Consider the following 22394-nt stretch of genomic DNA (forward strand, 5'->3'; position numbering starts at 1 on the left):
TGGCTTGGCAGCCTCCAGTTCCAACCACAAGTACTTTACCAAAATATCCCTCAAATCAGCAACAGTGTCTTAGAGTCAATCCATCATACCAGTTTTATAACGCAGAACCCTGAGATGATCACATGTATATCCAAAATCACCAGCTGAATTAACTACTATCAGATGAAATGACTTGTTGGTATATTTTTAAGTGTTTTACAGAAAGCTTTAGACCTACGTATAAAAAAGAACTGGTATGATTTGCATTCTCTATAATTAAAAAGAAAAAGGAAAAAACAGAAAACAAAAAAACAACTACAGACCAAGAATCAAAAATAGCTTTACACAAACAAGAGCAAAATTGTAGGTTTTGCTGAGGGCATCAGCCACTTAATTTAACCCCACTTCATCAGGAGCAGGAAGCCATGCTGCTGTTTTCATCAGTTACTAGGAAACAAGTAAGATAAAGGACAGACTGGGCAGAAGAAGCTATAGTCGAAATTAATATTTTGATGCAATTACTGAAAATTCCCAAAGTGTCGCTAAGAAAAAGCGCCTATCAAGGGCTCCCTCAAGATGAGTATCTGCAACTGAGTCAGTGGTTTAAGGGGAGGAAAGACACCTTCGAGCTTGGGGTTGTTTTTTTCCCCTTCTCTAGCCCCTCCTCCCTTCCCCCACCTAAACAGGAAAGAAAGCGCGCCCAGCATAAACACAGGCCAAAGCTCACGGTTTGTCACCACAACACACTGGAGGTTAGACCAGCGCTCTTAGAGACAGAGCCCCAGGTCTCGGTTGCTAGGCACAAAAAGGGCCTCTTTCCCACAGACCTGTGAACAGCAGGAGCCTTACCCAAGAGTTTTAGTAGTTTCCTCATAACCCATCTTTTTTTTTTTTTTTTTTAATGAAAGCTTTGGAAAACTGGCGACAGATAGCAAAAGTTTCCCTCTGAGCCAAACCTCTAGATCTGCCTTGCACAGATATACATTAGGTGGGCCGGTCCCACCGAGTCTCCACCATCATTACAATTTACCAACCTAAGGATTAAAAAACTGAAGCCGAAAGGATAGAAAGGCTTCCACACCCACCCCAGCAGCGCCGTCCTTTCCAGACACCGCTTCCCGGTCCCCAACGGCACAAATAATCCCAAACCATGGCGCTAAGCAGAGCTGTGAAATCCACACGCACAAGCCCCACACTGGGAACCGGCCACAGCAGCCGGGGGAAAAAAACCGGCCGGGTGAGGAGACGCCAGGCGGCCCCCTGTCATCTGAGGACAACAACACGCCCAGGAGAGAAGTGGCAGGAGATAGGGGGAGTTGCCCCGAAAACAAGACCCGAGCCTCCCCACTTTCCTGGGAACGCCATCTCCTCCGCGGCCGCGAACGGCCGGGCCGCAGGACTCGGCGCCGGGTCCCGGGTGGGGGCCCCGAAGGGAGGCGCCCCCCGCAGGCCGGGTGCCCGGGAGAACCCGCGGCCGGCCCGGCCCCGCCTCGGGGAGCCGACGGGAGGTCTCTCCCGCCGAGGCCCCTGCCTGCCTGCCCGCCCGCCCGCCTGCTTCGACTCACCGCCGGTGTGTCTGGTTCTCAGCCGCGAGCTGGGGCTGCCGTGAGGAGGCGGCGGAGGAGACGAGATCCGGGGCCCCGCCGCCGGGTCATCATACCCCCCGCGCGAGCCGGCCCGGGCCCCGGCCCCCGCCCCCCGGAGCCGTCCCTGCGCCCGTCCCGCGGGGGGAGCCCCCTCAGCCTCCCGCCCGCGCCGCCGCCCGGCCCCTCGCCGCCGCCGCCGCCGCCGCCTCAGCCCCGCGCACTCCCGCCTCGGCCTCCCGCTGCCGTCCGGGGCCACCGCCGGCCCCTCGCTCCGCAGCCGCCGTTGTCGCCAGACCAGACAAGCTGAGCGCCGAGCGGCCGCCCCCATCCGGCCGGCCCCGCCTCGCGGGAACTAGTCCCCCGCCCCGCGCCATGACACCTACTGAGGCGGAAGTGCCGGAGGGCGGGCGGGTCAGGCCGACCGCATAGTACTGATGGGAATGGGAGTGGGTGGGCCTCCGTGGGGAGCCAGCGTGGATCGCGTGCGGGGGTCGGGTTCTCCGCCCCCTCCGCACGGCCGACTCCGCTGTGATCAAAAAGTGCTTGGTGGCGGTGGGGAGGTCCAGCTTTAAAATGTCATCCCCGCCAATGTGACATCACCACCGGCTAGTGTGACACCCCTCAGAAATTGGGCAGCGCGCTGGGAGGCAGTGCCTGCCGGGGAAGCCCCCCTGTTGGTGAGGAATTACCTCCCTTTAGACTTTACTGTTCCTCGCTATCTAGAGACGTCCTGAGTGACAGCCGCGTAGGGGATCAGTAAGCCTCCACGAACATTAGCAGCCCCTTAAGGTGCTCTTCCATTGCCACCTTGGAAACCTTGGTTTGCATTAGATGAGAAAGAATAGCTTCGCACTGAGCCTAACCCCTCAAAACCTCTAGTGAGCAAATACTACCATAATTTTCTCTTCTCTACCAGGAGATAGTAAAGCCGGGTATTCAGGAAACGGCATGTGTTGGGCACACAACATTCTGAAAAAACATAAACACTGCATGGAAACGGGGTTATCCTAATAGAAAGACAGTTGCCATCTCCCAGGGACAAGATATTCTGGAACACTTAAGATGTACCTCTCACTATGTGAAATGCTCTGATTTCTAAAGTGTGGGACACTTGTAGGGAGAAGGTAGTATGTACATATACATATATATATATATATACACTTTTTTTTTTCATCCCGCAGGTGTTGGAGGCAATAGGGATCTGAGCCCTAGAAAGTAGCTGTACAGCAATAATACATAAATACCAGATATGTATTTGCATATACTCTTTAAGGAGTGGGTAGATATGGCTAAGACAAGATTCTGCTATCAAGTTCTATTTCTCCGGTCTCACTCATACATCCTTGACCTCTTTGAATCAGAGATAATTTTTGTGAAGATGTGCTAAAGTGATTATACTACTTTTGGGATTCTCTCCTGGCTTAACAACACTAGGAGCAGTTCTATTTTACTGGGAACAGGGAAGTGTATTTCCCTAGAGAACTAGGGTTAACAGAAGTGTTCAATCCCATAGGGAAGCTTTGTTTGCTTATTTTCATAGAAACTTAGAGAACACAAAGTCCTACACTGGGCTAACCTGGGAAACATAAAGACACAGAGTGCGGGTGAGCATGCCTGCCTGGGGAACCAGGAAAAAGGCAGAACTTGGGTTCTGGGGTAGAATAGATTCCAATTGAAAAGCAGGCTTCAAACACACTAATTGCTTACCATGCCTTGGTTCCAGCCAACTCCATGACAGGCTTCTAAGATCCTTCTCTCCCAAGTTATGTCTGTTTCCTCTTTTCAAACCCATGGCAAAATCTACCTGTTAGAAAGCCTTTCCTGATTGATTCTCGTTGTTCACTTCAGTATCTTCATTTGACTACTTTATTTCTTGTGTCTTATTTATTTATACTTTTTCTTATTTATTTATTATCCTATTTATTTATTTATTCATTATCCTTAGATCATTTCTTCAGTCTATATCACTACATAGACACTTTCTTAAAAATCTAGTATTTCCCCCCCTGTGATATTCATTCATCCTTCGGACAAACTGTGCCTGCTTGATGCCACGCATTCTCCCAGACATTGGATCATATGCAAAATACATAAGACGGGACCCTTTCCCTCAGAGAGTTTACAGTCTAGTGAGGGGAAAAAAATACACAAAGACATCTATATTTAAGATTTGAGGACTTCCTGTGTGGCTCACAACATAACTACTCGGCGTTGCTTCTACAGTGGCTGTGGCTCGACCCCTAGCCTGGGAACTTCCATATGCCGCAGGCGCGGCCACTTGTTTATTGGAGTTCCCGTCGTGGTGCAGTGGTTAACGAATCCGACTAGGAACCATGAGGTTGCGGGTTCAATTCCTGGCCTCACTCAGTGGTTAAGGATCCAGCGTTGCCATGAGCTGTGGTGTGGGTCGCAGACGTGGCTTGGATCCCACATTGCTGTGGCTGTGACGTAAGCCGGTGGCTACAGCTCTAATTAGACCCTAGCCTGGGAACCTCCATATGCCATGGCAGTGGTCCTAGAAATGGCAAAAAAAAAAAAAAGATTTGAATGACTGAGTCAGGGAGGATATTCAGAGAATGCCCTATTTCAACATAGTATATACTCAAAGAAGTTTCAGAGTTTAATGTAATTGGAGTTCATTCATCCATTCAGCAAATATCTATTATCTTCTGTATGCCTGCACTATATTAGAAATTAAAGATACAAAGAAGAAAATGTATGATCTGTGCCCTGAAAGAGCCTACAGTTTAGCAGAGAAGCGGCAGAATGTGGAATTAGTGAGGTAGGTGGAGTCAGATTTTGAAAGGCAATGAAGCTTCAGTAGAGGTTTAATCATTCAGGTAATATGAAGGAATCTGTGCTTTAAAGAGAGAGCTGGTGGCTGGCTGGAGTGGGCGAAGACTGAAGAAAGAGAGCCTAATAGAAAACTATGATGAGGGAGTTCCCTTTGTGGCTCAGCAGTTAGCAAACCCAACTAGGATCCGTGAGGATGAAGGTTCAATCCCTGGGTTCATTCAGTGGGTTAAGGATCCAGCGTTGGCTGTGGCTGTGGTGTAGGCCAGTAGCTACAGCTCCTATTTGACCCCTAGTCTGGGAACCTCCATATGCCCCTGGTGCAGCCCTAAAACAAAAGGAAAAAAAGAGAACTATGATGAGGGTTTGTTCAAGCAGGGAACTTGCAGAGAAGGGGGCAGATATTTGAACCATTTCCTCCCAGACCAAGCCAGGGCAGCTGGAGAGGAATATGGAGCTATTGCCAGTTGGAAGGACTGACATCCCATCTAGCGTGTGATATCCCTCTAGGGCCTGGAGCCTAAATTCAGTGTTATCAACAAGAAGTCCCTTGCTTAGGAGCTGCAGTGCTCAAGGCCAAGTAGGAGAAACTGACCAAAAGGCTGTGGCTTGAGAGAAAATGAGTCAAAAAGCTAGGCAAACTATCCAAACAAGTGGTAAATCCAAGGAACCAAGAAGAAAAAGAGAATTCAAGTAGAAGCCAAGAGCTGGAAAAGTGGGAAAAGTGGATGAGGGTGAAGGTCTGAAGGAACGGATAGGAGGCAGAACCTGGGGAAATCCTTTGAACCAACAAGAGAGAATCCTCACTTTTTTTTATTTTGTTTTTAAATCTAGACTCCAGAAAGCTTTTTATTTGGAAGTTATTTCAAAATATAGAAAAGTTGCAAGAATAATAAAAAGAGCACCCATACACCCTTTACTCAAATTCACTTATTAACATTTTATCCCTGTTGCTTTAATATTTGCATTCTCAGAGTTCCTGTCGTGGCGCAGTGGTTAATGAATCCGACTAGGAACCATGAGGTTGCAGGTTCAATCCCTGGCCTTGTTCAGTGTGTTAAGGATCCGGCATTGCTGTGAGCTATGGTGTAGGTTGCAGACGAGGCTCGGATCCCACGTTGCTGTGGCTGTGGCATAGGCCGGCGGCTACAGCTCTAATTAGACCCCTAGCCTGGGAACCTCCATATGCCGAGGAAAGTGGCCCTAGAAATGGCAAAGAGATTTTAAAAAAAAATTGCATTCTCATCCAAATAGGAGATTAAGCACACTTAATTTTTTTTTTTTTTTTTTGGCCACACTGGTTGCACATGGAAGTTCCCAAGCCAGGGATCAAATCTGTGCCACAGGGCAACGACCCAAGCCGCTGCGGTGACAACGCCAGATCCTACTGTACCACAAGGGAACTCCTACACACACATTTTATCTGACCATTTGAAAATAAATTACATACATCATGCCCCTTTATCCCTTAATAGTTGAACGTCCTAAGTACACTCTTTGTTTTTTGGGAATTTTTTTTTCTGCTTTTTGAGGCCATACCCATAGCATAAGAAGTTTCCCAGGCTAGGGGGTCCAATCATAGCTATAGCTGCCAGTCTACACGACAGCCACAGCAACTAGGGATCCAAGCCCTGTTGCTCATGGCAGCACCAGATCCCTGACCTGCTGATGGAGACCAGGGATCAAACCCACATCCTTATGGATACTGGTCAGGTTTGTTTCTGCTGCGCCACAACAGGAACTCCCCATACATTCTTTTACATATACAATACATACAATTATCAATTCCAGGATAAAATACTTTTATCTCATATGCCACCCATATTCCAAATTTGCCAATCTAATCATGTCTTTCTTACTGTCTTTTCCCCTTCCAGTATAAGATCCAATTTAGAACCATTTATGCACTTAATGTCATGACTCTTTAGACTCCGTTAATCTGAAACTTCTCCTTAGCCTTTCTCTTTGATATTTTTTGAAGATTACGGACTCATTTTATTTTTATTTTATTTTTTGTCTTTTTAGGGCCGTTCACCCGCAGGACATGGAAGTTCCCAGGCTAGGGGTCAAAACAGAGCTGTAGCTGGCGGCCTACACTACAGACACAGCAACGCCAGATCCAAGCCAGGTCTGTGACCCATGCTGCAGCTTATGACAATGCCAGATCCTTAACCCACTGAGTGAAGCCGGGGATTGAACCTGCATCCTCATGGATACTAGTTGGGTTCTTAACCCTCTAAACCGCAAAGGACACTCCCCAGACTTCTGTTTTGGTTTTTTTTTTTTAATTGTCTTTTTGCTGTTTCTTGGGCTGCTTTCATGGCATATGGAGGTTGCCAGGCTAGGGGTTGAATCGGAGCTGTAGCCACCGGCCTACACCAGAGCCACAGCAACGCGAGATCTGAGCCGCATCTGCAACCTACACCACAGCTCACAGCAACGCTGGATCCTTAACCCATTGAGTAAGGTCAGGGGTCGAACCTGAAATCTCATGGTTGCTAGTCGGATTCGTTAACCACTGAGCCACAACAGGAACTCCCCCAGCCTGCTGTTTTAAAAATAATAGAATGGTCCTCATTTTAAGTTTGTCATTTATGTTTATTTCATGTTTATTCATTATCAGATTCAAGTTATCCATTTCTGGCAGTATTTTGATACTACATAATGCTATTGTGTCCTTCTCAGGATATCACACCTAAGGCCAGATGATATCTCTGTCCTTCACTGAATGAAAAAAAAAATTTTTTTTTTTTGTCTTTTTGAGGGCTGAACCTGAGGCATATGGAAGTTCCCAGGCTAGGAGTCAAATCGAGCTTCAGCTGCTGGCCTACACCACAGCCACAGCAACGTGGGATCCAAGCCACATCTTCGATCTATACCACAGCTCACAGAAATACCAGATCCTTAACCCACTGAGTGAGGCCAGGGATCGTACTAGTCAGGTTCGTTAACCACTGAGTCAAGATGGGAACTCTGATAATATTTTTTTAAAATTGAAGTAGAGTTGATTTACAATATTGTGTTAGTTTCAGGTGTACAGCAAAGTGATTCAGTTATATATATATGTGTGTGTGTGTGTGTGTGTGTATTTTTTTCAGATTATTTTCCACTACAGGTAATTACAAGATATTGAATTTAGTTCCTTGTGATATACAGAAAATCCTTGTTGCTTATCTATTTTACTTACATTAGTTTATAATCTGTTAATTCCATACTCCTAATTTATCCCTTCCCTCCCTCTTTCTTTTTTCTTTCTTTCTTTTTTTTTTTTTTTGTCTTTTTATCTTTTTAGGACCGCACCTGTGGCATATGGAGGTTCCCAGGCTAGGGTCAAATCGGAGCTACAGCTGCCAGCCTACACCACAGCAGCAATGAAGGATCCGAGCCATGTCTGCTACCTACAGCGCAGTTCATGGTAACCCCCAAGCCGATCCTTAAACCTACAAGCAAGGCCAGGGATCGAACCCGCAACGTCATGATTACTAGCCAGATTCATTTCCTCTGAGCCATGATGGGAACTCCCCTCCCTCCCTTTCCCCTTTGGTAAACAAGTTTATTTTCTATGTCTGTGAGTCTGTTTCTGTTTTGTGTATAAATTCATTTGTATTATTTCTTAGATTCCACATATAAGTTATGGGGTGATAGTTTTTTCCACTTTTATCATTTTATTGAAGTACAGTTGATTTACGATGTGTTGATTTCTGCTGTACAACACAGTGATTCAGTTATACGTATACATACATCCATTCTCTTTCAGATTCTTTTCCCATGGGTAATAATAATTTTGATCATCTTGTTGAGGTTTCTGATTTCTCCACAGTATATTTACTCTTTTTTCTTGTTATAAGCAGTTTGTGTGGAGACACCTTAGACCATGCAAATATCTTGCTCCTCATTAAACATGTTCCCTTAGATTTAGCATCAATTGATGATGCAATTGTTAGTTATTTATTAATAACACAGACTGATGGGAGTTACCATCGTGGCTCAGTGGTTAACAAAACAGACTAGTGCCCATGAAGGTTCGATCCCTGACCTTGCTCAGTGGGTTAGGGATCCAGTGTTGCCGTGAGCTGTGGTGCGGTTGCAGAGGCGGCTTGGATCCTGCGTAGCTGTGGCTGTGGTATAAGCCGACAGCTGTAGCTCTGATTCGACCCCTAGCTTGGGAACCTCCACATGCTGCCAGTGTGGTCCTAAAAAGATTTTTAAAAAGACAAAAAAATAATAATAATACAGACTGATGGATTACTATGCTTTTCCTTACAGTCCTTAATTATTTGGATGCTGAAATTTTCCAGATTTAGCCAGTGGGTGCCTTTTCAAAATCTGGTATCTTTTTTTTTTTTTTTGTCTTTTTAGGGCTGTACCCACAGCATATGGAAGGTCCCAGGCTAGGGGTCAAATCAGAGCCACAGCAACATGGGATCCAAGCCGTGTCTGCAACCTACACCACAGCTCACAGCAACACTGGATCCTTAACCCACTGACCAAGGCCAGGGAATCAAACCTGTGTCCTCATGGATCATAGTTGGGTTCATTACTACTGAGCCACAATGGGAACTCCCCCCTTGTATCTTTTTAAGCATGTCTCTCTAACAAGATATTCTAGACTCATAATTTCTCTTTCCCAGATCTAAAGTCAACCATTTCTCTGAGGAGTCCTGGTTCTCTTTGAGAGTAATTATATTAGAAAACAAGGTCTGGGCAGTAGGAGCACAGTGATTTCCTATAGATGCTTGTGGCTTTGGGTATGAATGGCAACCCTGAATGGACAGTTTGCTCGTTTGTCCCTTCTCCCAGGGTTGCAAGACAGGTATCCCTGAGATTTTCCTTTCCAAGACTCCTTTAGGGTGTCTTTAGTAGAGAGAGCTTGGGTACGAGAATGTGGCAGACATTGTTCATTGCCTGTTCACTGTATAGTTAGGGTTTGATGACTGCTATGACACATAATCTCTGTCTCTTAGTGGCTTAACACAATTAAGGTTCATTGCTTGCTCATATCATCAGTCTGTTGTAGGTGGCCAGAGCAAAGTGCCAGTGATGGGTGCTTTCTGTCTAAATTCTTGGATTTCTTCACTGGATGTTTTACATCTGAGCAGGAAAAAAGGGGAAGTTTTTATAGGGCAGAACTGGAAGTCGCCAACACGTATACCCACTCTTCACACATTACACTGGTGAGAATTCGGGAACACGGATGCTGCTAACTGCAGAGAAGCTAAGAGGTGCTGCAACCTAGCTCTGTGCCCAAGAGGCAAAGACATACGATTTAGCGAAAATTAAGGCAGCATCTACTACGCTTATCCAAAAGCCATTCCCTACATTACTTCTCTTAATGAGGGAAGAAGCATCCCAGTTTCCTTCAGACAGAAGGAAAATCCTTTGATTTCAGGGATGGTAAGTTCCTCTCTTCAAATCAAGGGATAAATCATACTTGGTCTAAACCAGTCCTGGTAATTCCATTTCTCTTTGCCAGTGATTGGTCTAGAAGTGGGTATAGGGACTCAGTTCCGGTGGATGATATATGAAAGAAGTCAGCTGAGAGGCTCCTGGGAAAGTCTCTCTTTTTGTGTATATATATATATAAAAAAGACAGTTATTTGAGAGAAGAAATTCTTTTGCTCCTGTCTCTGTCTTTTGGCTAAAATAAAGGAATGGAGCCACAAGGCCTGGAGCTACCAAAGCCATCTCAGTGCTCTGCTGGGGCATCAGTGAGGTGAGCTTTGCTTTTGGTAACAATCTTAAGGACATTTTTCATGCAAAATGTGAACAGAAGAATAAATATGCCATTAAAGTATCATACACAAGGGACATGAGTTCTTAGGTATGACAAGTGTGCTCTTGGGAAAAAGAGGTTAGTGGTTGCCAGAGAGCTGCAGGGTTAAAACTAAAACCAAGGGAGAGAAGAGTGTGGTATACAAAGCTGAGAAGTGAAGGGCCCGCCTGCCTTTGGAACCAGCCCAGGATAATCAGGTGGGTAAGAACTCTTCAATCACCATGAAAATCTCTCATCTGTACTGTGAGAAGGCTGTGTTCCCTCGCTGCCTCTGCACCTCCCTCCTTCCCCAAAATCTCCCTCCCTGAGGCTGAGTTGGCTTCTGGGCTGAAGAGTGTGACTGCAGGTGAAAATCTGACTTGCAGAGTTCCTGCTGTGGTGCAGCTCCAGGTTGCAGGTTCGATCCCTGGCCCGGCAGGGTGGGTTAAAGGATCTGGCATTGCCACAGCTGCAGCTTAGGTTGCAGCTGTGGCTTGAATCTCATCCCTGGCCCAGGAACTCCATATGCTGCAGGGTAGCCAAAAAAGAAAAAAAATCTGACTTGCTTGCTCTCAAGTCTAAATCTCACTAGTCTTGTTTTCTTTTTGCATCAGAATAGGACATTTTGGGGACTGGGTCCCCACAGTACTGATGGCTTTGGTGGAACAAGAGTTTGGGTGAAGGCCATGCCTGTGGGATTAAAGGGAAACAGTCAAATACAAGCAATGAAAAGAATGAGGGAGTTCCCATCATGGCTCAGTGGTAACAAACCCAACTAGTATCCATGAGGAAGAGAGTTCAACCCCTGGTCTTACACAGTGGCTTAAAGGATTTGGCTTTGCCATGAGCTGTGGTATAGGTTGCAGACATGGCTCAGATTCCGTGTTGCTGTGGCTGTGGTGTAGGCCGATGGCTACAGCTCCGATTCAGCCCCTAGCCTGGTAACTTCCATATGCTGAGGGTGTAGCCCTAAAAAAAAAAAAAAAAAAAAAAAAGAACAACAACACAAAAGAATGAGAAGGTGAAACGAGAGAGGCAGTATTGCATAGCATTGTGAATGCACAAAATCCCACTGAATTGTACACTTAAAAATGGTTAATTGTATGTTAAACGAATTTCACTTCAATTTTTAAAAGGGAGGGGAGGATGAAAAGTTTGCAGGATTTAGGGATGATGGTGTAAAAAGACTTCACCCCTAATTTTCAAGGGTCAACCAGAAACTATTCTGGAGGAAGAGCAATTGCCTGCACAACCCAGTCTATTCCTCCTCAAACCCTCTTCCCTCCGTAATCATTTCTGTTTCCTCCCTTATCTACACATGACCATCTTACTCTCTCACTTTCTTCATGCCCTGACTCTTCAGCAAAACCAAGGGAATGTGCTTGTCTCTCCCCCTCCCCTGGATCAGTATCCTTTCTCATTATCATGCCTCCATCATTCCCTACCTTATCACCTTTCTCTCTGACCACCTGTTACACCAGCTTTTAGCACCTGCGTCCCATAGGTCATTCCCTACCGTCAGTTCCAAGCCAAAGCCAAAGCCAAAACAAATGCTCTGGGAAGATACACAGAGACCTACAAGGGAGAGAGCAAAGAATAGGTCAGGAACTCAGAATTTAATAACTAAATATTATTTGTGCTAAGTCATTTTCCACTTCCTACAAACTCAGAAATCAAAAACACCTGAATGATGTATCCCTCACCTAACACACAATTTCTGATCTGTGCTTGGTACTAATAACTGTTTTGTTCATTTGTTTGTTTTTTTGTCTTTTTTAGGGCCACACCTATGGCATATGGAGGTTCCCAGACTAGGGGTCGAATCAGAGCTAGAGCTGCTGACCTACACCACAGCCACAGCAACGTGGGATCTGAGCCGCATCTGCGACCTACACCATAGCTCATGGCAACACCAGATCCTTAACCCACTGAGCGAGGCCAGGGATCGAACCCTCTTCCTCATGGATGCTAGTCCGGTTCGTTAACCACTGAGCCTTGGTAGGAACTCCAGTAATAACTGTTTTGCTGGAGTTCCCGTCATGGCTCAGCAGTTAAGGATACCAAATGGTATCCATGAGGATGGGAGTTCCATCCCTGGCTTTGCTCGTGGGTTAAGGATCCAGCATTGCCTTGAGTTGTGGTGTATGTCGAAGATGTGGCTCAGAGCCCATGTTGCTGTGGATGTGGCGTAGGCCAGAAGCTACAGCTCGGATTCGACCCCTAGCCTGGGAACCTCCATAGGCTGTGAGTGGGGCCCTAAAAGACAAAAAAAAAAAAACAACTATTTTGCTAAATAAATTACTGAGTGTTTATTCACAGTGCTCAAAGCCTCAGGATTCAGTGAAACTAGAGAATAGAGTTTAAGAAATCTCAAAATAGCAGTCTTCATCTTTGGTTGTGAATATAACTGAATTTTTGTATTACTTTTGGAAACTCTGTAAGCAGTCATCACGGGGTTACAAATGGTACTATCCAGTGAGGTCAGAAGAGGTTCCTTATCAAAATTCTAGAGGGTACATTCTCTGATGTGAAATAGGGCTTCTGCCTGACCGAGCTCAGCGCTCCCAGGACGTCCAGCATAGAAGAGAACATGGGCTTTGGAGCCCGATGTCAGCAGGAATCTTGACTCTTCTAGGGCATCAAAGTGAACATGCTCAGAAGCTTCATTTGCCTCATCCTTAAATGGACATGATAATACTTTTGCTTTAGCTCCCTCATTCTGTCAGATAATGTCTTCAGTGTTATTTCCAAAAGAAGACCCTGAATCCACGAATGTTCACCTCCACTGATACTGTCCTATGAAATCAGAAAGTCTATGAGAAGTAAAATATAGAACAATAATAATAGGGACTTTTCATCCTATCTTGATGAAAAAGGGCAGGTTTTCACTTTTGTTTCTGAGCAGAGCAAGGTTTATTGCAAGAGAATGGGTGACTCATGCTCAAAAACCCTTAAGTCCCCAGTTGTTTTCTGGGAGAAGTTTGTGTTTTTTCTTTGGCTGTGCCCTGAGGCATGTGGAAATTCCCAGGCCAGAGGTGGAATCTGCGCCGCAGCAGTGACAATGCCAGATCCTTACCCACTGAGCCACCAGGGAACTCTGAGAAGTGTTTTTTGTTTCCGTTTATTGCAGTATAGTTGATGTGCTATGTTGTGTTAATTCTGTTGTACAGCAAGTGACTCAGTCATACATAGATATTCTTTTTCCTATTCTTTTCCATTATCATTTATCACAGAATATTAAATATCACTCCCTGCACTATGCAGTAGGACCTTGTTGTATATCCATCCTATATGTAACAGTTTGTATCTGCTAATCCCAAACTCCCAATTCGTCCCTTCCCCACCTCTCCTCCCCCTTGGCAACCATAAGTCTGTCCTCTATATCTTTGAGTCTGTTTCATTTTGTAGATACGTTGATTGTGTCCTATTTTAGATTCCACATTTAGATATCTGCCTAAAAGTGCAAGTTTGAATTATGTGCATATCAACCAAGAGCCTTGCAGAAAGAGGCAGCTTTCTCTAGAACCAAAAATTACTTTGTTCATTCAGGTGCTCTTCTGTAAGGATGGAAAATATCAAACTTGGTGAATTAACAGAAAGGCTCAATTCAAACTCAATTCGATGATGCTCTGTTCTCTATTATATCTAACAGATCTCTCCTCAAAGATATTCAAGGGTTGGGACTAATGTTATTCTCTATAAAATTTGATGGTTAAAACTTCATAATAATTTGGAGATACCACTGCGGCTCAATGGTTAACGAATCCGACTAGAAACCATGAGGTTGCAGGTTCAATCCCTGGCCTTGCTCAGTGGGTTAAGGATCCAGCGTTGCCGTGAGCTGTGGTGTAGGTTGCAGACACGGCTCGGATCCCCAGTTGCTGTGGCTCTGGTGTAGGCCAGCAGCCACAGCTCCGATTGGACCCCTAGCTTGGGAACCTCCATATGCCGTGGGTGAGACCCTAAAAAAGGCAAAAAAACCACAAACAAACAAAAAAACAAAAACCCTTCATAATAATTTAAAAATAAGTATTTCTGATAAATTAATCTTTTTACTGAAGAATCCTAATCTTTCAGGAAGTGTAACCTCTACCCTGAGGCTTGTGTTGACTCCAAAGCAAGTAAAACATGTTTTTTCCTGTCTTCAGTACATAGTTATAAAACATGTCTATTATAGGAAATCATGTTAATTCATAAAATATTCCAATTATTTACTTGTAAATACACTCTTCTTTTCTTCTTCCTTTCTTCATTCCACCCAAATATGTGTATCTATATAATATCTTTGGGTGTATATATGTGGTTATAGATACACTTTGCCTTTGTGAAATCTTTGATGGAGGAAAAGGGATGTCTTTCTCCCTTCAGCTGCTTGTGCAAAAGTGGTAACTCTTAATAGATTCGCCTCCAAACACAATGCAAAACCTCTTTTTCCAAAAACCCCAGTTCAGCTCACCAATATCTGTCAGTGCTGTAAGAACTTCCTGATTGGTATTCCTGATTTCATTCTTGCCCCATTCTCCATCTGATGTATACATCAGGAGTTCCTTCCATGGCACAGGGGGTTGAGAATCCGACTGCAGGGGCTTGAGTTGCTGCACAGGCGCATGTTCGATTCTTGGCCCGGGAACTTCATGTGATGTGCTTGCAGCCAGAAAAATATCTCTGTCTACATATAGGCATCAGATCACATCAACCCTCCCCCTACAGTAAGCACTCCAACAGCATCCCCTTAGACTTAGACAGAACTCACGCTGGCTTGCTTTAAAACCCGTACGTCATATCAGATCTGACTTCTCCCTCCCTCTCGGAGCCCATCCACCTTTGTCTTCTCCCCAGCAGGCACAGCTCTTCGTGATGGTCCTTGCGCACAGAGCTCATTGCCATCACACAGTCTTGGCTGTGATGCTGCCCCAGCCCTTTGGCTGACTGGCTCCTTTTCGTCTCTCAGGTCTCTTCCGAAGTGTCAGTCTCACAGAGACACTTCCTTGATGCGCATCTGAACTGCTCCCCATCCCTATTAGCCAGCATTATTTTCTTCTTAACATATGTCACACTCTGATACTTATTTATGTATACCGCCGTCTCTCTCCTTTAGAATGTAAGTTCCACATGAGCAGGACATTTTCTTTTGTTTGTTTGTTTCTTTTGCCTTTTCTAGGGCCGCTCCCTCAACATATGGAGGTTCCCAGGCTAGGGGTCGAATTGGAGCTGTAGCTGCCGACCCACACAATAGCCACAGCAACACAGGATCTGAGCCTCGTGTGTGACCTACACCACTGCTCACGGCAATACCGGATCCTTAACCCACTGAGCAAGGCCAGGGATCGAACCCGGACCTCAGGGTTCCTAGTCGGATTCATTAATCACTGAGGCATGACGGGAACTCCAAGCAGGACATTTTCTGTCTTGTTCACCATTTCCTATCCCCAATGTCTAGAATACATGGCTGGCACATAGCAGGCATGCAATAAATATTTGTTAAATGAACAAATGAATGAAGGAATTTACGGACACTAGCTTTCTCATAAGAGAGTTGCAAGTTACAGAGATAATATTTATAAAGTATCTGCTGAACCAAGCACTCAGTGGTTGTCAGCTCCTTGAGGGCTGCGGACTCTGCTTTATTCCCTGCTTGAGAGAAATAGTATTTATTGGGAGAGGATTGCCTAAAGGATGTGCAGTCCATCTGTTCTCCCATATTCATTCATTTTCACTCATTCAGCCACTGTTTATCATTAAGAACTTGCTCTGTGTCTAGACAGTAGGGACAAAGCAGTGAACAGAACAGATGGGGAAAAAAAAACAAAGTCCTAGAGTTTCCCTCTAGTACAGTGAGGCGCATGCCAACTCAATAAGTCAATGATATAGTATGATACATTCTCTATGGAGAAAAAGCCAGGCAGGGAATGAAGGGATGGCAGGCCAGGTGATTGCAGTCTTAAATAAGATGATGAAGAGTAGCCTCACTAAGAAAAACCTTGAAGGAGGTGAGGGAGCCCTGTGGTATCTCGGGTGGAAAAAGATTGTAGGGAGAGGGAAGAAGGGAGGCAGTGCTTACCAGGCGCATTGGAGTAACTGCAAGGAGGTCAGCTTGCCTGGAGTAGAGTGAGTGAAGGTGGGAGAGGAGGCGGCCGGTCATGAGAACTCGGGGTTTTGCTCTGAGTGAGCTAGAAAGCCATTCATTGGAAGATGTGAGCAGAGCAGTAACAAGTCTGATGTATGTCCTGCCTGCTGTGCGGACTATTCTTGTGTGTTTAGAGAGGAGGACAGTGCTGGAAGCAGAGAGAACGTCTGAGAGGCTGTTGAATAACTCGGACAAGAGACGAAGGTTGCTTGGACAAGGGTGGTAGAGGTGAAGATGGTAAAAACAAAACAAAACAAAACAAAAAAAAGACAAAACAAGACTCAGGATATGTTTCAAGGTAGAGTCAACGGGATTTACTGACAGATGGTAGTGTGGATGGGAGGGGAAAGCAAAGAGAGAAAATAGGAAACCAAGCTGACTAGGGAAACATGAGGATCACTCGGCGGCATGGAAGGCCATTCTGTTGTATGAGATGGTGAATTTAAAATGAAACCAGGGAGTTCCTGCCATGGCTCCAGTGGTAACTAATCTGACTAGTATCCATGAGGATACAGGTTCCATCCCAGGCCTCGCCCAGCGGGTTGGGGATCTGGCATTGACGTGAGCTCTGGTGTAGGCAGCAGATGTGGCTTGGATCCTGAGTTGCTGTGGCTGTGGTGTAGGCCAGCAGCTGAAGCTCTGATTCAACCCTTGGCCTGGAACCTCCATATACCACGGGTGTGACCCTAAAAGGCAAAAAATAATAAAATAAAAATAAAAAATCATCCTGGTTGAATGATGCCTCCAACAGCATTTAGTTGCTCCAGTTCAGGCAAAGAGTAGGTAGATAGCATGATTTATCCAGAATTAGAGTTTTTCAAGGCAAGTTTGAGTGAGAGCAAACAAGGGAGTGAGGTTATGTTGCTGAATCCTGGGCTGCAGTCCAGTCAAGGTAGGAAGCGAAGCTCAGAAAGGGCTTATAACAGTAAAATGCTGGCAATGAAGGTACTTGAACAGATAAGCTGGGACAAAAGAGACTTTAAATGTGAGGTTTCAGGTATCGCATAATTTCTGGTAACGACAGGGTGGTAAGGTCGAGGGAAATAAAGTCTTCGGGGTCAGAGAAACTGAGAGGGGCAGAAAGTGGAAGTCATCCAGAATGACACAGTTCCGAAGGAGGAAGTGACCATGGAGGCGGGGAGGTGGCCCTAGGAGGGCGTGGAAGCTCCCTGCCCTTTCCCACGCGCTTCGCCCCATGCATCTCTCCCATCTGGCTCTTCCTGAGTTACATTCTTTGATAATAAACTGATGAACTAGAGAGTAAAATGTTTCTCCGAGTTCTGTGAGGTGCTCTAGCAAATGAGTCGAACCCAAGGAGGGGGTCATTGAACCGTCCAGTCTATAGTGGGTCAGTCAGAAGCGCAGATGATAACCTGGACTCGTGATTGGTGTCTGAAGTGATAGGAGGGCCGTGTTGTGAGAGCAAAGCCTTAATCTGTGAAATCTCCTAGTAGTCTCAGAACTGAGTTGAATTAGAGGGTACCCAACAGGTGTTAGAGCATTGTTGGTTGGCAGGGGCCCCGATTTAGGCATTCAGTGCTCAGACCTTTTAGCAGGTTTTCTCCAAACTTTATATTCCTGATGCCCTAAGCCCCAGGAGTCTGGTCTCACCCTCATGCTTTTTTTTCTCCAGGATCTGATTCATAGGGTGAGTGAGCGGGACCCTATTTTCTTTCTTTTTTTTCCTTTTCTTTTTGCTTTTCAGGGCCACACCCACAGCATATGGAGGTTCCCAGGCTAGGGGTTGAATCGGAGCTACAGCTGTTGGCTTATGCCGCAGCCACAGCAACATTAGATCTGAGCCACATCTGTGACCTACACCACAGCTCACAGCAACGCCAGATCCTTAACCCACTGAATGAGGCCAGGGATCAAACCCGCAACCTCATGGTTCCTAGTCAGATTCATTTCCACTCCCCCACAACGGGAACTCCTTGACCCTATTTTCTTGGTTCCTCAAAAGCACATCTTTCAGTGAGCACATTAAGGATGGGGACAGACTTCACCCTCCACTCCCCAAAGTTATAAGAAATTGATGGGAGGAGTCCCCATCATGGCTCACTGGTTAACGAATCCGACTAGGAACCATGAGGTTTCGGGTTTGACCCCTGACCTCGCTCAGTGGGTTAAGGATCCGGCGTTGCTGTGGCTCTGGTATAGGCCGGTGACCACAGCTCCGATTAGACCCCTAGCCTGGGAACCTCCATGTGCCGCAGGTGCGGGCCTAGAAAAGACCAAAAAATAAATAAATAAAAATAAATTGATGGGAAGAGTCAGGACTGGCTAGATAGCCTTATTATAATAGTGTTTTAAATATGTGAATATTGCAAGGGAAAAAACAATCCAAGCTTTGTGTGACTAGAAAGTTTTGTGTGACTAAAAAATGATTCAATAGGCTATCTGTTTCAGGGAAGAACTACTCCCAAGATTCTGGGTGCTTTCTGTGATCAGATGGGTCAAGGATATGTTCAAGGAAGAGAAAGTTCACCAGGAATGAGACAGTCAAGGTGGAAGGGTATGTCTAAACAAAAGCACTGTAGATGGCCAGCTAGCTCAGTCTGCAGAGTGTGAGACTCTTAAATAAAAACATTGTGGTTAAAGGAGTTCCCATCATGGCGCAATGGAAACGAATCTGACTAGGAACCATGAGGCTGCGGGTTCGATCCCTGGCTTCACTCAGTGGGTTAAGGTTCCGGCGTTGCCGTGAGCTGTGGTGTAGGTCAAAGATGAGGCTTGGATCCCACGTTGCTGTGGCTCTGGTGTAGACTGTTTAGACCCCTAGGCTGGGGTGCAGCCCTAAAAAGACAAAAAGACAAAAAAAAATTGTGATCAAAATAAAGACAATTATTAGCCATTCTGAGGATGAGCCTTCCTCCCCCCCACCCTCCACCAGGCGGTTATAGATACAGATGAGGGCAAGCAGAACCATTCTGTACTGATGTAGGTGGGATGTCCTGGGAAAGAGACAGGCAGAAACCATGATCCCAAGACAAACAGCTGGTTGTGGTGGTGGTTAGGGAGAGTTGGGTGGGAAGCAGGTAACAAATCAACAGCTACTCACTGGTGGTAGCACCAAAGATATGTGCACATATAGGGAACTATATTCAATATCCTATGATAAACCATAATGGAAAATATGAAAAAGAATGTATACATGTGTATAAGTGAATTACTTTGCTGTACAGCAGAAGGTAACACAAGATTGTAAATCAATTATGCTTCAGTAAAATACGTTTTTATTATTTATTTATTTATTTGGTCTTTTTGCTATTTCTTGGGCCGCTCCCGTGGCATATGGAGGTTCCCAGGCTAGGGGTCGAATCGGAGCTGTAGCCACCGGCCTATGCCAGAGCCACAGCAACGCAGGATCCGAGCCTCGTATGCAACCTACACCACAGCTCACGACAATGCTGGATCCTTAACCCACTGAGCAAGGGCAGGGATCGAACCTGCAACCTCATGGTTCCTAGTCAGATTCGTTAACCACTGTGCCACGACGGGAACTCCTAAAATAGGTTTTTAAAAAATGTGCACATGGACCCCCAGATGGAACTTCTCCTGCCCATGAACCACTCCAGGAATGCAGAGAACTTTCTCCCTGGGAGTAGGCCTGACACAGAGAACCTAGGTCTAAATCCCTTTTCTTGAACAGGAGAGTCACTTCTATGTCTTACCACGAAGGGCAGTCTGGGTCAGGAATAAGAGATGATCCCCCAAGGCCAGCCAGGCAGATTTTCTTCTCTAACGAGACAAATCACTGTCAATCTCCTTGTGGAAAAGTAAAACTTTTCCCACACATCATGAAACAAACAACAAATTGCTCTCTAGGGAACTTCCTTTCTCCCAGTTAAACTTCAAGCTTAATTGCAAGATTTTCTTAGATCTATGGGGTCATCCTTGGATGCTAAAAATAAATTGGCTTCTAAAAGATATATTGCAATGCAGTGTTTTAATATGAGAGTGTGTTGAGAAGTCAAAAGAAGGCAACTGTCAATCTCTATTATAAGAAGCCAGACAATTTAGAATAGTATGAGAGTTCCCATCATGGTGCAGTGGAAACAAATCCGATTAGGAACCATGGGATTGTGGGTTTGATCCCTGGCCTCGCTCAGTGGATTCAGGATCCGGCATTGCTGTAAGCTGTGGTGTAGGTCACAGATGTGGCTGGGATCCCATGTTGCTGTGGCTGTGGTGTAGGCCGGCAGCTGTAGCTCCAACTTGACCCCTAGCCTGGGAACTTGCATATGCTGCAGGTGTGGCCATGAAAAGCAAAAAAAAGAAAAAGAGAAAAAAGAATAGTATGGGATCTTCCCATTATTCACACACAGACATGACACCAACCACCAAATTACCCAAAGCCTTTTGCTTCTACTCCATCTGAGTTCATATAGATCCCAATTCAAGGATTATGTGTGACACAGCATGTGCCAGGAATGGGCAGGTTTTCTTGCTGCTAGAAGATAACTCTGATCTGGGGGCCCCTGTGCTGGAGAGGGCCTTATCTCTCTCTCCCAGCCACCTTCGAGTAGCACAGAAGTGAGACAGCTAGAGGTTTCCGGATGAAGTCAGGCGAAGCCTTGCCCACACAGCCTCATAAATATAGCACACAAGATGAGTTTTCATGTACCATTCTAATGACATCATTTGAACTTAATGAGTCTTCAAGGTACTTTAATGCTGCCCTCTTCTGCAAAAACGATGGTAAAAAAAACCCACAAAAAAACCCTCTGGAGGGCACTGGAACTGGGTACAATTTGCATCAGGAACTTAAGATGGTTATCCCACTTTCCATAATTTACTCCAGGAAAATAAACAAAAATATCATGATATATGCATAGGGATGTTCATTGTAATATGTATAATTGTGAAAAAGGGGCACACGAAATGCCGACTAAAACAGAGGTAGTTTAATTAAGGTATACCCATATAACAGGGTATTATACAACCATTAAAAATGACATTTTGAGGAGTTCCCGTCGTGGCGCAGTGGTTAACGAATCCGACTAGGAGCCGTGAGGTTGCAGGTTCGATCCATGCCCTTGCTCAGTGGGTTAACGATCTGGCGTTGCCGTGAGCTGTGGTGTAGGTTGCAGACGCGGCTCGGATCCCGTGTTGCTGTGGCTCTGGCATAGGCCGGTGGCTACAGCTCCGATTCGACCCCTAGCCTGGGAACCTCCATATGCCGCGGGAGCGGCCCAAGGAATAGCAACAACAACAACAATAACAACAACAACAAAAGACAAAAAAAAAAAAGACATTTTGAGGAGTTCCCTGGTGGCTAAGCAGTTAAGGATTCACTGTTGTCACTGCTATGGCTTGGATTCTATTCCTGGCCCAGCAACTTCTGCATGCCAAGGGCATGGCCAAAAAAAAAAAAAAAAAAAAGGCAGACATTTTGAATATTAATGATACAAGAAAATGCTTAAGATACTAAGAAAGTAAAAAATGTAGGACATAAAACTATATACGTATCATCCCAATTTGGAAAAAATTATGTATTTAATATATCTACATGCACAGAAAAAGACTAAAAGAAAACAACTGATCTATATGGAGGAATTATAACTGAGTTTTTCTTTTTTATAGTTTATGACTTCCAAAGTTTCTTATTTTATATAGAGAATAATTTTTTTTTAAAGAACCAGAGGCTAAGAGAGCCAATATTCGAAATACCCATCACGTGGTAAGCACCGAGCTAGGAATTTTACCAATTACCTGTCACGGCGATCAGGAGGGGTAGATATATTTCAGCCCCTTTTACAGATAAGAAACCAAGGCTCTGCTTTTCTTTTGGCCTTGCCCGTAGCTTGTGGAAGTTCCCTGGGCCAGGGATCGAACTTGTACCACAGCAGCAACCCAAGCCACTGCAGTGACAATGCCAGGTCTTTATGAGCTGTCTACAAGAGAACTCCCCAAGGATCTGCTTTGAAGCATGGTATCTCTATTTGCTCAGCATGCCCTGGATTCAAGCCCAGGACAGTGCTCAATTTCTCTGCCACTCCACATGCCCGCCCTGCTACAGCTCCTGGGGGCCCATGGGAGGTTTACGGTGAAGGTCATTGGCAAAACAGAGCTGCATACAGCTTGTCCAAGAAAAAGGCCTTATTTTGCTTTGTAAACTCTTCTTCTAGAAGTAGGAAAAAAAAATCCCCCCCCA

The 22394-nt window shown here is 45.3% G+C and overlaps 1 protein-coding gene across 1 annotated transcript in view; it reads right to left on the bottom strand.

Annotated features, from left to right (window-relative positions):
* The window catches only part of HIPK1 (homeodomain interacting protein kinase 1), a 56564-nt gene extending 54881 nt beyond the window's left edge, over positions 1-1683 (bottom strand). Inside the window, 1 exon segment of the mRNA XM_047784958.1 lies at positions 1545-1683. The gene's annotated coding sequence lies outside the window, so the exon portion shown is untranslated.
* Between the last annotated feature and the right edge of the window lie 20711 nt (positions 1684-22394).

This window comes from Phacochoerus africanus, chromosome 6, assembly GCF_016906955.1.
Source record: "Phacochoerus africanus isolate WHEZ1 chromosome 6, ROS_Pafr_v1, whole genome shotgun sequence".
Taxonomy (NCBI): domain Eukaryota; kingdom Metazoa; phylum Chordata; class Mammalia; order Artiodactyla; family Suidae; genus Phacochoerus; species Phacochoerus africanus.